This window comes from Silurus aristotelis (assembly GCF_946808225.1).
Source record: "Silurus aristotelis genome assembly, chromosome: 9".
Lineage (NCBI taxonomy): Eukaryota > Metazoa > Chordata > Actinopteri > Siluriformes > Siluridae > Silurus > Silurus aristotelis.
The window spans coordinates 26,783,001-26,798,228 of record NC_139582.1 but is presented as its reverse complement, the minus strand read 5'-3'; the positions used below and the strand labels follow the sequence as shown (position 1 = coordinate 26,798,228).

At 39.0% G+C, this 15,228-nt stretch overlaps 1 protein-coding gene across 4 annotated transcripts in view; it reads right to left on the bottom strand.

Moving 5' to 3' along the window:
- Positions 1-15,228, bottom strand: part of LOC310731199 (interleukin-1 receptor accessory protein-like 1-B) — a 338,788-nt gene that overhangs the window by 191,387 nt on the left and 132,173 nt on the right. The gene's annotated exons all lie outside the window — the stretch shown is intronic.

The following is a 15,228-nucleotide window of genomic DNA, read 5'->3' as shown; positions in this document are numbered from 1 at the left end:
CTCTCCCAATCCCATAGCCTGGTGTGATGAATATTAAAAATGCCAGTCTGACTTCCAGAGATAGCTTTTGCCCTTCAACTTCAACCAAATGACTCCAGCTGCTCTTCTTGTTAAGGAAATTGTAGAAAGAACATTTAGTTACTAGAATTTTTAGTTACTCTGCTTTTGTATGCACAAAAAAAAAAGATCTTTAATTATTTAATATAATCTTTAATTTAGATATTCACTCTTTTTTTTTTTTTTTTTTTTTTTTTTTTTTACAATATACCAGACAAGTAAAAGGTCCCCTGGTGGGCTAGTGGTTAAGATGCAGTGCTCCCACCGCTGCGACCCGGGTTCGATTCCCGGTCAGGGAACCATCCCCAGCCACTCTCAGTGCCGGTCCCAAGCCCGGATAAATTGGGGAGGGTTGCGTTAGGAAGGGCATCCAGCGTAAAACATGTGCCAAATCAAACGTGCGGAGGATCCGCTGTGGCGACCCCTAACGGGAGAAGCCGAAAAGAAAGTTTATACCAGACAAGTAAAAGTGAAGCTTATGCTGTATATTTAAAGGCCAGCTTCTTCATGTTCATGGATTTTAGCTGAAATCAAACAGAACTTCTTGGTTGCTGTAATTGAATGCTTCACTACTAATTATGAAAGTTCGACATTATAGCAAGAAAAGAACAAAGTGAAAAAAACTGCATTAAAGAACACAACTTTCGCGTTCGAACGCCATCTGTGTCACTGACACCGTGTTGAGGGGTCACCTATAGAAAGACACTCAATGTTATTTAGGAGCTACTGTATATTAAGAGCTACATTTTGGTCATTTTTATAGCTGAAATGTTTAAAATTAGTCCATTAATATGTACAATTTTTTTTACTTTATGTACAATACAGCACGGTGAAATTCTTTCTTCGCATACCCCAGTGAAGTTAGGAAGCAGGGGTCTGACATGATCCAGCACCCCTGGACCACAGAGGGTTAAGGGCCCTGCTCAAGGGCCAAACAGTGATACCTTGGCGATACTGTGGCTCGAACCCCCAAAAAAGTTTTACTAGTCTCTCACCATATAAATAAGGCGATTAATGGGGTAGTTTTGACGTTCCAGTAGGTTGTCTCATCTCTGCAGCTGGAGGCATTCTTACCATGGCCACTCATTTCTTGGTCACCTCTGTTTTTAAGAGTGTTTACTGAGCTTACTTTAATTTAATAAAGGTTGCCAAGTAATTCCAAAGTGTCCTTGTAGGTGACCCCATTGTTTTATGTCGAGGTTTTTCACACAAACCTTCACAACCATTATACATTGGTTGATCAGTCAAATTCCCTCTTCCATGCCCAGTATCTGACATCGAAAGGCATGAATGTTTTGATGAGACTCGTTTTCATTCATTTCACTGCAAACACAAGAGCTGCTCCACTGTTTAAGTAGGAATCGGCCCACTGGGATCAAAAGGTTGCCACCCTACCTGCGAATGACATTTACATGTACATTACACCATTATACAGAGCCACTTACAATGACCGCATACTGTTTATGCAATTAAACAGTTGAGGTATAAGGAAACATGCTTAATAGCCCAGCAATGGAAGCTTGGTGATGCTGGGGTTTGAACTCATGACCAATCAGAAGTTCAAGAACTTCTAAACAACTTAAACAACCTCTTGCTAACCAGCACTACATGCACTTTATGTAATATACTGTGTCTAATGGTGCTAGCTAGTTTTAGTGTCATGCTGGAAACTGGACCTCACGTCATAATAATTATGTGTTTTAAATGATGTAAATCATCAGGACACCAAACCGAACCTTTACCATGTTTCCAAACGGACGGTTAATGAGATGATACTGGATAAACTGCACCTCTTACAGACTCAAAGATTATTTCTTTTTTAAGTAGACATTTCGAGCTTTCTATACATATATTTATTAAGTCTGTGAGGCTAATATTCACTGAGATTAAGGTTGTTTTATTGATGTGTTTGTGAAGAGAGATGACAGAGACAGCAGAGAGCGCCCCCTGTAGAGCAGCAGAGAATAGATGATGATGAACAGGTGATCAGGAATGTCTCTGTTCGCAGTCATGTTTATATCGCTGACTCCCTCTGTTTACCTACGCAAGCCCCAGACTTCTTACTGCCTTCTGCCCTGCAGCTTCGTAACCTACCCTACGTCTGTGGTGGGTGATAACCGGGAAATGTTACACCAGTGGTACGTTGAAAAAGCTGCACAATGACAGGAAATGGGTTGATGGACTGAAAACGGTGCAGTGAAGACAAAAAATATCGATCAGCCAATGCAGCAAGTCACGTGTTTGTTTGATCATTGCTGCAATTGTAGTCTTTTAAGGTGTCCTTTCAAGGTTGCTGTCAGTGTTATGCTAATGTTCAAGTTGTTAGCGTTTTGTTCTTTATAATAAACAGTTCCTAATTCTTCAACGGAAACTTGTAGCTCTGTGGTTAAAATCCTGGGTGACTAATTAGAAGGTTGAGGGTTCGAGATCAGCGCTACCTAGCCGCCACTGTTCGGCCCATACGTACTGCCCTTAACCCCTCTGTGCTTCAGGGGTGCTGGTACCTGGTTAAACCTGCACGCTGCCCAAAGGTTTGTGAAGAAATCATTTCACTGCGCTGTAAAGTAAATTTGACAGCTGCTCGTTTTCCGAATCCAAAATATCAAATCCCTCACTGCGTAATGGCACAATTGTTGAATTCAGCTTTAATTTCAGCTCTGATTTGTCCCTTTGAAGCCCATAAAAGCACAACTGATGGCATTCAAGTGTACTGTGGCGGATTCAAAGGAAAAGATTAACATGCATTGTGCAAGAGAGTTTTTTCATTTTGAGTCACAAAAAAGTAATAAATCTAAATGTTTCAAGAAATCTGTGCACTCTTGGCTTGGCTTGGCTTGGCTTGGCTTGGCTTGGCTTGAGGGACGGCTTCTCCATATGATCCTGGGAGGTCTGAAGTTAACCTCAAAACTTAATGGCAATATTCGAAATGGCAACAAACTGAAGAAAAGGTCCAGGTGATTTTTTTCTTTTTTTTCTTTTCTAATGTTTAACAGCAGAATATTCAGCCTCCTGCTTGGCGTTTTATGTATGATGCTTTTCTGATTGTGATGTACCATGACTATAAAGGGCTGATTATATGAGTTACTGATATCCCTCCTGGCAGTGCGAGCAAATGTTCCTTACTCACTATTTGTTTTGTTTGTTTTCGGGTTTATGTTCTCTGTAGACTGTTGTATGTGATTCTCAGGAGATTAACGGATTCTGAATTATTCAAACCAGCCCATTCGGTACCAACAATCACGTCATAACGTCATAGAGATCAGACTTTTTTCCTATTCTGATGTTTGATATGAACATTAACTGAAGTTTTTTTTTTTACTTGTATCCGCATGCCCTTTTATGAATTGGGCCTTTCTTCTTCCAATAACCTTTTTTTAACCCAAATTTGTTGTGAATCAGACAATCAGATTTTTTTTAATGTCATAGTTGTTATTATTATTATTAGTAGTAGTAGTTCTATCTGACCTTAAAATAAACATTTATTAGGCCTGATCTCTCATGGTCATGCAGACAATCTACAAATATTAATAATGACTAATTACCCTTTCTCTCTCTCTCTTTCTCTCTCTCTCTCTCTCTCTCTCTCTCTCTCTTTGACCATCTGTTCTTCTGAGCAAAGTTTAATTTTTTAACATAAGCAGCAAACTGCACTATTATCCCAACACACACACACACACACACACACACACACACACACACACACACACACACACACACACACACACACACACTTCTCCCTGTAAGAAACATTCACACCTTCCAATAAGTTCTCCATTGACTGTGATTATTTAACTGTAGTGAGCAGGTTCAAATGTCTCACACGCACACGCACACGCACACGCACACGCACACGCACACACACGCACACGCACACGCACACACACAGTAACAGCTTTCATGCACCCACGTTTGTTGCCAGTTATTTGGACATTAACGGTTGCATGTCGAGTTATTTTTAGAGGACAGTAAATCTGTTCTGTTATACAAACTGCACATTGACTACTAAAATATATCCAAGTTTTATTTCTATGCTATTTTTCCCTGAGAAGATACTAAAATGGTGGCTGAAATGTGAGGCGTGCACTCACTTTTCTGAGATACTGTGTGTGTATCTAAACATATTCTGTGCATGCCGGAAAAAAACGCTGATAATACAATAAATCTATATTAAATACTAGCATCTGTTATGCAGGTTATGCATTCTCTATAACGTACTGTACCACAGTGCTGTCTGATTGGTTGGGGGGGGGGGGGGGGTTTCCTATAACAACACCTCTGGCAACAGAGCTCACATTAGGTGTGTTTTACGGTCGAGGGGGTTCATGAATAGTAATAACATTCACAGTAAACCATCTCTCTGTGTGTCCTGGTTTACATATTCTGTCTACTCCATGTTTTTTTTTCCCAGTACACTGGTCCATCCTGTGTCATGCCCCTGTCAGAGAGGAGAAATGGGAGGGAAAAGTGTTGCTTGGTATTTTGGGGGGAGGGGTGTGCGGGCATCTGGGTGATGGAGTCAATAAGCTGCAAAATTCCACGAGATTCCTTTCTTTACCCACTCCATCACCACGCCATTCAATTCGATAACGATCCTGTGGCCTGATAAGCCAAATAATTGTTGTGCTGTTGTCTCGGAAAGTCTACAACTTCCTATTCATCAGGAACGTTTCCTGACACATAAGTACAGAAGAAACTCTGCACAGACTCCGGTGTTCATCATCCCAGTCCGGACAGTAGTCATATGTTTACTGATGCTGAATTAGTGCAGCATGTCCACACACATATACCTGCAGGAATAGCATTATTATGATTGGAAGCGACAGATCTGGGTCCGGATGTACGTCCTTACATGCACAGATTATTATCCATAAAACAAAAAGATCTGGCAATGGGTCCTGTGCGAAACAATGTGCTTTCATTAAAGCTAAAAACGACATAAACTGCAAAAAACCACTGATGTGGGGTTTTTATGTCTGACAAAAAAACCCACCAAAGAAAAAATATATTAAAAAAAGCAGTTTTGTGGGAAGAACTACTTTTCGTCACACTTTTTTCCCCTCCTATTTCACTACTTTATACTGTAATGATTTATGATATTATCTATTATCTTTTGTCCTCCGGAAGAAGATGATTGCACTTTCAAAAAAATTTTTTGGGGTGGGGGGAGTGCTTGGTGCTTTCACCTTTTGCTTTTTAATAAAGGTCCACATCTATATCCAGATTTCTATAAAAACCACTTTGTGTTTAACAGGGCAATTCTTGAAAGCGCAATAAGGAAATTGAATTGCTCAAAGCCAGTGGTTTTAAAAAACCTCCCTTTTAACCCCTTTCAGAATAATCATTATAAAAAAAAAAAAATGTAAAAAAATGTACGTTCTTAAACACAAATCCGTGACCAGTGAAAGAGTCGTCTTTACTGGAAACTAAACTAAAACGAGGGAAGGCTATTCATTAAAACGCGTTCGCTCTGTCCATTTCTTTTTATTTGCCAAACTTCATTTCTGATGCATGAGAATAAAAATGTTCCCTGCATCCCTGCAAAAAAAATATAAATCCATACATATGCATGCAGGCAGAACTTTTAATGATGTTGTCGAAAAAAAAAAAAGATGAGAAAAAAAAAAGGGTTTTGTTTGTTTGCCTTTTGTACTCAAACAAATAAAGAAAAGATTGAAACGACCAAGCGGATGTGTTATTTCATACCAGAGAATAAATTCTTTTAAACGATTAAAACAAAGGTCCAAGGAAGATTGTGCTTGTTACAGGAAATAGACGTACTACGTTACTACACCTCATGTTACATAATCCTTAATGGACAGGGCCTTCGCTATTTTTTCTTTTTCCCGCAAAGCAATTTTTTTAGTTGTAAATGTTTAGTCAGAATATTTATGGCAAATCAATGAGGCAATGTTTACATGTAAGCTACATATAGGGGTTTTTCCATATAAGGACTTAATTAGCAATATATAAAGTTATAGGCTTTATATTGAATTTTCAGTGGTATAAATCCATTACCAAGGCAACAAGGAAGAAAAACAAAGAGGGACGGGAAAGAAGAAAGAACACGGTTTTAGGTATATGAGATTGCCTTTCCTGTCCACACACACACACACACACACTCATATACAGATGAGATATGGGTCTGACAGACTGCTATGTTCAATCTGTCAGCATACATACAGCATGGCTGTGTATGGCCTCTGGCTGTGGCAGATACAATGTTCGCTGTGCCACTGTGCGCTAATCCCCAGAGACAGGCTCTGCCAAACTGGCCAGCTGTTTAAACAGTAGAGTGTGTAATGGTAGTGCCTGCCAGGCATGAGCCACTAGGGCATCATGCCAGCACAGGACACAGGGGCATACAATCAGTGATGAGCTTCAATCAGTCATTGGTGGAACCTCATACTGGGTATAGTGCAAAAGAGGAAAGTAAAGCTGTTCAAATGAAATTCGATGAAAATGTTGAAAAAAGAAGAAGAAGAAGAAGAAACAGTGTCCCATATGATACACTTGTTTGTGAATTTCGTAGGTTTGTGGTCGTTTGAGTTCCACTACTCCATCTTTACTCCGTATTTGCAATAATAATAACCTCCACTCTTCTGGGGAGGTGTTCCACTAGATTTGGTGTGTGCTACATATTTGGAAAATCGTGCTCATTCATTTGTTAGAGAAAGTCCGAGACTGTATAGATGTAGAATGAGGAGGCCTGGGCTGCAGTCATCGTTTCCAGTTCGTCCCGAAGGTGTTCAATAGGGCTAAGATTTACGACCACTCAAGATCTTCCACTCCAACCCATGTAAACCATATCTTCAAAAAGCTGGTTCAATCCACAGAACCGTTGTCATGCTGGGACAAGTTTGGGTCTCCTATTTAAAAATGATCCAAAGACATCCAATACAATTGTGACCCTTTACGGAAGAAACCACATATGGCTTGGAAAAATTGGATCCTTAATCTGTACAGATTTTCATCATCCTTCAGGGTGTAGTACTAAATTTGGACATTTTCTTCTCCTGCACACACCAATCCTCAAGAAATATTCTGTCAACTAATCGCCTAATTGGCAAACATTAAATGTAAACAGCATGCAGTACTGGACACCCATAGTGTCTGACAGCTTCACCTCAATCTGTAAACATCTCAGCTGGAAATGAGCATCTGTACCGAGGCCAGCGGAAATAAATCACACCTTTCTTCAAGAAACATGCAGCATGCTGCTCCTACAGCTCTTTGCCAGGGGTCAGCACCTTGCATTTTGACGAGCTTATGGTTGTTCTGTGAATATGAGCATGACTTAGCATTTACCCAACACCTTACGTCCATAGAAGTCGAGGAGTATGAATTAAAATCAAAAAACAGAGTTCTATAATGCATTCTCTATAATCTGTATCATTTAAATTCTGGTGCCACGGTACATCTGCAAAGCGACCGTGTGTTTGCTGATGTTTCCCAGCAACTACCGACGCTTTTGCCTTTCACCCCCAACAGTGTGGTTTTATCTATTGTGTTTTCCTCCTCTCTGGGGAAAATAACAGTTGTATGAGGGGAAAATAAATGAACCTGACCAGCAAATGCTTTATAAGGTCATTTGAACACCATAAATGGGTTTATAGCTTTGAAGGGAGGATTAAATAGTTAAGTGTCAACATGGGAAGAATCCATCTTGATAAGAAAACCTCAATAGCCCCCTTTACCCCATTAAGCAACGGACCCTTTCATGAGCTTTTTTTTGGTTATCCATAGTACAGGCCTCTCTAGAGCCATGAGAGGGTGCTGACAAAATAAGATTACGCGTGTAACCGTGATTCTATGACTGAGCTGAGAACTGTCAGCCTGGTTTCCCACGTTTCCGTAGCAAATCCATCATCATGTAACTGTGACCCCCACTTCGGAAAAAGGATCCTGATGCTTCACGCTGATGCTTCATGTTCTCATTAATCTGAGTGAGGTGGCCATTTATTCATTTATAGAGCCCCTGATACATTTCCTTGTGTTCTATATACATTTTCGGGCTCCTCTTTGGTTTCCTATGGTACTAGCCGTGGGCTATCTGTCAAAGTTATCACGAGGGTCCATAACGATAGCACACTTTGCCAGGCAGTAACAGATAGCACTCCAAATTAAAGCTGACACTGTACTCAAAGTGATCATACTACTCTGGTACTGATGCTGAATCACTCAAATTAATTAAACTGCTTCCACTGAGGGGAAATGGCAAAAAATTATGATATCCTTCCGCATTGAAGACTCGTCTGCTCAAGATTCTTATATTGCTCTCCGCCGAGAGTGAGAATAAATCACCACAGAGTGCATGAAGAAAAAAAAAAAAAAAAAAGCAATACTCAATCTGTGAAATGTGCCAAAGTTGCATGTAGTGCATTGTACTGCGTTCTAGTATGCTTGCACAATCACTTCTTTTACCCAGTGGTCCAAAGTGGCCGAACTAATAGCTGTCACGGGAAGTTCGAAAATGATGAAATTAGTTACTTTGCCCCCCAAATGCGCCATGCTGACACAAAGCCGACATGAGCGAAGCAAGTCTGGTGGCCGGACACGCAAGAAAGTAAAACTTTTATCTGTAAGAAAAGTTTCGCAAATTAGTCAGTATTTTATTAAATGGCAGAGGGGATGACAAATTTCAGCGTGCCAAGGTTGTGTAAAAGACATGAATAGCGCCAGTGGTTATTATAATACCACGACATATCTTACAGCCTCTTACATGCCTGGGTTTTAGCTCATTTTGCAAATGCTATTCATCACACTTCAGCTGAAATAGTACCACCATGCAATACATTATACCCCGTTTTTCTAATGTGCATTGACCGGCGAGCTTGTTTTATAGACCACACCGCCAAACCCATTACGGGTTGCATCCGTAGACGCATATATCCTCCTTTATTATAGCTGAAATAGTAGCAATGCTCTCAACACTGTATTATTATTATTATTATTATTATTAATCACGCAAAGCTTTGTGAATTCTGCCATAGGTTTACTATATACTCCAGATTGAGTGGTTAGAGAAGGGAATCTAATGGAATTTGCTGCTTGCTGGCTCCATCACCCAGATGGCCTTACAAGCCCTTAAGTGCCAGGCAATACATGTAACTCAATTCACTCCCATTTCTCATCACCGACAGCAGCTTGACACGAAGGTGGACCAGTGTACATTGTACTGGGTAGAAGCATAGGTTCAGTAATCTGAAAATGTAAATGAATGGCAATTTACAATCATTTTCTTCGTTCATTTTATGCCATTAGTAGCATCTCTACACCATTTTGTTTCTTACTGTCTTACTGACTTACTGTCGAATGGTCGTAAGTCGACGACTACCTGTACTGTACATATGTTTACGCCAAATACTGCAATTGTAACCATAGTAACATACAGAGTTAAATTTGACAAAGGTGGAAGGATAAAATAAGAAATATACCGTAGAACAGCACAGGGAAATAACACCGACAGCTGCATTATTATGAGAAATTCAGCACAGATGCATCCAATCCACATAATCGTTTCATTCTATTTCTCTCTATCTTTGTGTCTAAAATCCCGCATTCTAGCAAGATCTATGGATCTATACTGTACTGACTAGTAGGTTTTATGGGTTAAATAACTAATGGAAATTCACAGTTATCTTTAGGCATTCGGTTAGTTTTGCACTGCATGCATCAGTGTCAGCTTTATCTTGTCGATGCTAATCATGGTCTGAACTGTAAAAATTCACAGTTAGGTGTGCATTACACCATTTTACTGCACTTTGGCATTGGCGTGTGATGAAGAAGGAAAGCCTGGCGAGGGAGCGACTGTTTACAGCTGCTATAACTATTTACAGCCAGCTATATAAAATTGTAATGGCCGGCGTTTGTGCAATATATATATATATATATATATATATATATATATATATATATATATATATATATATATATATATATATATATATATATATATATTTATATTTATATATATATATATATATATATGTGTGTGTGTGTGTGTGTGTGTGTGTGAATTAAAGCATTTTGTTTGTTTTTTTGTTTGTTCTCCTGACCACTGGATTGAAACATTCAGAAATGCTTTGGTGGACATACAAGTCAAACACCATTATTTCTCTAGGAAAACAAATAACGAAAGGACCACAGGTTAAATGTCCACACACTATCCATATTAAACTCATACAGGGACTAGAGTCCGATGGGAGAACGCAGACATATTATGTTATGTTGTTGTTTAGTAGCCTCCTGCCAGCTTCCAGGAAAGCCAAAGTGCCGGGATTTCCACCTAAAACCCAAGAGGTAAAGTCGTACACGTGTAAGCCAAATAAAGAATTGATTTACTCCCCTCTGTAAAGCCCTTTTTCCCTGCAGGGAGCTCGAGAAAGCCGATCAGTTGGGAGGGGAGGAAAAAAAATGTGCTTTGCTGGTTTGCTTTATTGGGACTTTTCAAGGCTGTCCTGCTTGTCACTGAAATGATGAACCTTCCAGACTACAAATCATACTGCATATAGCTCACAGAGCTGGATACATGGAGCTTGTTTTGCCTGCTCTATAGGGAAAGAAATACTCTCACAGCTGGGGAAAATACGGTGGAAAATCGGAAAAATAAGGAAGATTGGGAAGGGGGACAAAACAGAAATTCTAATCTATAGGCATGTGTCATGTGATTCCATAAATAAAAAAAGGCCTAGGAGGTGAAAAGAGCTGCTTTATTTCACTCGGATATTTTTGTCTATATGTTCAAAAGACTGAAGGAATTTATGAGTGGTGAAGTAACCGAACGAATTTCCTGGTTACACAAGCTTTTTTGACCATATAGCACACAGTTATAGAAGGATTTATTTATAAGTGCACTATCCGGTATGTCACCTCAACAGTCTGGTTTCTATAACGGTTTCATTCTCATGTTGTCTCACGATATCTTATTTGTATTTTTACCACAATTGTCAAGGATAAACCAGGATACGAATAAATTTCCTTTCATTTAATGTATGGAAATGTATATTCTGATTGTATAACATTGCTTTGACAACGCCAAAGGTCAAACGTGTTCAAAGTTGACGTTGTCACGAAGCAAAATAGTGGAAACTAAATACATAGAATTGAATTGACATACATTTTATACCACAGCAAAGTTGAATCTCAGTTATAGCTCAGCTACATAGCTTATAGCTGCACAGTGGCTCCAGTTATAACACGAACGCCATTATTATGCAAGTTCTAATGCTTCATTGTTAATGTTGTAAAACCTCATACACAGAGACTTGTACAGCAGATGTTTCACATCATTTAAGACAAAACCAGATGTGCTTTTTTTAAGCAAAGAATATATATGTTTTGTTCAGGAGATATATTTTGAACATTTCTGGAACGTCTTGTACTGTATCAGCACTTTGTTCCAGTCTTTTTGCAGACTTTCCCAGCATGAGGGGGTTTTCAGGAAAAAGGTTTCTGCTTTGTGGATTCTTGGCTTAATGACAACATGTCTCTCAGCCACCCCCCCACAACAATAAATCGAAGTGGTCCATTAAAATGCATGCCATGTCATTCGTTAATCATTTACAAATTGCTCGCGTATAAGTGGAATAACACACTCCGGACCTCTGATTTGCCTCAGGACATACCACACCATTATTTTTCTACAACTGCACAGTCAGTGTATTCACTTACATAAAAGAAACAAGACGTCGCCACACAATCAATTCAACACAATCACTTTAACGCTAAAAAGTGGAAGGCGCATAGAATCCCCATCCTTCCTACACACACACACACACACACACACAATCAATGCAAATATCAACAATGACTACAGACCACCTTCGCATGTCTTGCACACGCACGCATAGCCCTCTTTACCATAGGAATACCAGAATGGTACCCAAATTACCTCAGGAATTTGCACATGCAAACACTTACTAATGTTACATTGTCCACTCTACACTTTATACACACACAAACACACTTCTGTTTCTTCCGTCTTTGTCTGTATTTCTTATGTTCTTCATTTATCTAATAGTCTGATTGGAGGATTCACAGAGGAAGAATTTCATTGTATGGTTTATGGTTGACAGGTATATGCTAAATATATAATAAACTGTGGAATATTAAATAATGGCTTCATAACAAAGTAAAAACACGTTATTGTCTTATTATTATCATATCATACCATACATCATAAATATTACACTGAATATAATATATCAGATCAGATTATATCAAACGAAAAAGATGCTAATTTTCTGTTTGTTTATGTCATTTTCACTGTGTCTCTCCACAGCATGTACTATAGTATATAACACCTCAGCTACAACGAATCAAAGCTACAAACATACACTTAATCATGTTGCCCATTACTTCCCCCTCCCCCCCCCCATTCTACTGTAGGGAAAATGTCTCCCTCAACTTTCAGGGTGTTAATACAAGAGTGTGTGATTTCCCTGCAAACGGTGCCAGTTTAGCACTGCGGTGTGCTTCGTGACTGCTCTCACGCTAATTGAGTGCTAATTTGGCAAGAACTGGAATTAATTATATGACACGTCATACTCATTAGAGATCCCCAGATGCGAGTCATGAGGAAACTCACAAGTACATAGAACTCATTAGCACTCAAATTCCACTGGGCATTGTGTAGTTCTGTGAGTGAAAGGTAAGTGTGCTTTGTGTGTGCATGTATATGTGTGTGTGTGTGCGAGCGTCCATTTTAATTAACTAAGTATTTAAATATTCATTCTCCTCGTATTTTGATAATGGCTCGTTATTAATACGCTAATTAATATGCTAAAGTTTTAGCATACTACTGTTTCATCTGTACTTTAACTGTAGCTAAGATAGCTAAGATAGCTAGGATAGCTAAGATAACTGTAACTTCAGGTTGTGACTAGCAGGCAAAAACAGTTTCAAAAGAACCAGGAGTGTTATGTCTAGTTATTATTATTCTAATAACTTTGCCAGTGTATTTTAATAATACATGTGGAAGTAGTCAAGTCAAATTTACCGCTTTTACAAATGACATAAAACAAAACAAATAAAAGGTCGATATTTGTGTTCTGTGTTTTACAGGCCAAAGAAGTCTTGGAAATTCCAATTCAAAGAGTATGTGTCCCAAAAAATGTAGTTCTATACGTCAATGTCAGTTCCATATGTCAAATAAAACGTTTTACACTACTGTTTAAATTCAGAAGGTGGAAAAAAACATACTGTAAATGAAATGATACAATATCCATACTGTTTATTGAAAGAAATCAATACTTTGTTCAACATTGGAAAGCCTTTAGAATAGAAAAAAAAAATTTGTTTTGCGTTTCCTGTTGGCGCCGACGAATTTCTTTTGCTCAGCGAAAACAATGAAACAGACAGAATGTTCAAATAAATAATAATCGGATATTTGGTTGCATATCCTTTGCTTTTAATAACTGCATCAAGCCAAAAGCCCTCTAATGTCACCAAACTGTCTTTTTGAATAATACTTTGTCAAACTTCTGCATCATGTGGTTAAACCTCTATATTTCATCTGTCAAACTTCTTCTTTGATCAGTGGACTGTGATACCTTCACCCCTGAAGGTATCCCTGGATGATGTTGGTGATGTTACTGACTATTTTTTTTAACAATGCTTCTCTTATTATCTGTCCACTGTCTGGTTGTTAGTACACCTGTGGTTTCTGTCAGGACAATCCAAAAATTGTTCTATTGGCAATGCCCAATTTTGACTCTTATTTCAGCTTCACCATGGTTCAACTCCTACATCGAATATGGCTGGTGAAACTCAGGATTCAGACCAGGAGTAGATTTTCACACCTACCGAGTCACACCTCGGTAACCAGAAACAGAAATATTTTCTTTATTTTTAACAGTATTAAAAGTTAGACAGTGTTCAGCAATTCCGTGCACAGCGGCAAGGTTGTGTTACTCTACACTGCCCCCGGAGTTCACCACACACATGTACATTTTTGACATAATTTTTGGACATTTTGGCACAATTTTAAAACCGACAATTTTAGCATATTACTGTTTCATCTGTACTATAATGATTAAAAAATGCAATGCGCTGCTGTTTTTTGTTTTAAGTCTAAAGGAACGTCACCACGGCAAGATGCGCTGTGTGATACTTAACGCGATGTTATTTCTATGTTATAGAATATATATTCTATGTTTTATATATACACATAATACATAATGAGGTCTTTTATAGGTAATTAGTTGGCTGACTTGCTTCGAGCCTCGGTGATAAAGAGCTTGTTTTAGAGAGTAAGGGGATTAGAGAGAAAGAGAGGAATCGGTTTCAACTCTTTATAATCAGCATCAGGCCCTCGGAGAGAGAGAGAGAGAGGCAGATTTCACATGCAAGAGAGAGAGAGAGAGAGAGAGAGAGAGAGAGAGAGAGAGAGAGAGAGAGAGAGAGAGAGAGAGAGAGAGAAAAAGAGTAATAATATAAAACGCATAACATTCACCATATACAAACACACGAAAGTCCATCAGCATGTACAGAAGTCATGCGAGAACAAGCTTCACATTCGGTCCTATGTGAGACCGAATGGAGAGAAGGAGAAAGAAATAGAGTGAGAGAGAGAGAGAGAGAGAGAGAGAGAGAGAGAGAGAGAGAGAGAGAGAGAGAGAGAGATGGAGAATAAAAACACAAGTTGTGCAGAGAGATAAAAATGACAACAGTGAGAGTGAATCTATCCAGCCGGCCTCATTATATGACTGTAAAAGCTCTCATTTGGACATCATCCCCATGCACCCTGCAGCAAGTCACACTGAAAATAACCAACGTCAGCAGAGCAGGGATAATCTCTCTCTCTCTCTCTCTCTCTCTCTCTCTCTCTCTCTCTCTCTCTCTCTCTCTCTTCTCTCTCTCTCTCTCTCTCTGTGTTAGTGTGGTTAAAAACAACAGCCACAATAAGTATAACACCAAGTCACCAAACCTTAGGAATGATATCTGGCCTTGCTCTTATTCTTTCGCTCCGTACACCTCGTAATTTAATAGACGGTCTCTCATGAACGAAAGCAATCAACAGCTCAGAAATCCCCTGTGTTCAATAACACTACCTCGGCTCACACCGCACTCTTCTTCTCTCTACATTAATAGAGGGAGTCGATATGTTTAGACACATTAGACATACAATAACTTTCAGGAGTGGTTTTGATTTTTTTCTTCATTCTTTTTTTT